This window comes from Eublepharis macularius, chromosome 1, assembly GCF_028583425.1.
Source record: "Eublepharis macularius isolate TG4126 chromosome 1, MPM_Emac_v1.0, whole genome shotgun sequence".
Taxonomy (NCBI): Eukaryota; Metazoa; Chordata; class Lepidosauria; order Squamata; family Eublepharidae; genus Eublepharis; species Eublepharis macularius.
Window position 1 is genome coordinate 134,202,839 of NC_072790.1, and position 348 is coordinate 134,203,186.

Sequence of the window (348 nt, forward strand, 5' to 3'; positions counted from 1 at the left end):
TTATAAAAACAAGCCAGGTGGATTTAGCCATATTTGACAATTAATGTCCAATCATACACAGCCAAGATTAATTTCATGCTAAAATAAAACATATGGAATAATGCTTATGCTTACTTTGAAGTTAAATATTGACTATAACAGGCTACATTATCTCTACCCTTTCTGGAGTATATTATGTTCTATTGAGATATGACGCTTACTGAATTTATGTTTACACTGCTGAGAAATTGTGATCGTTCACAATTATGTCCCTTAGTGTCTTATTCTGTAGCACGGTCGCAATTCCTCTCCTGGTTCTTTACATAAAACATTACCACTTATTATTTGTATAAAAAATTAAGACCAAAA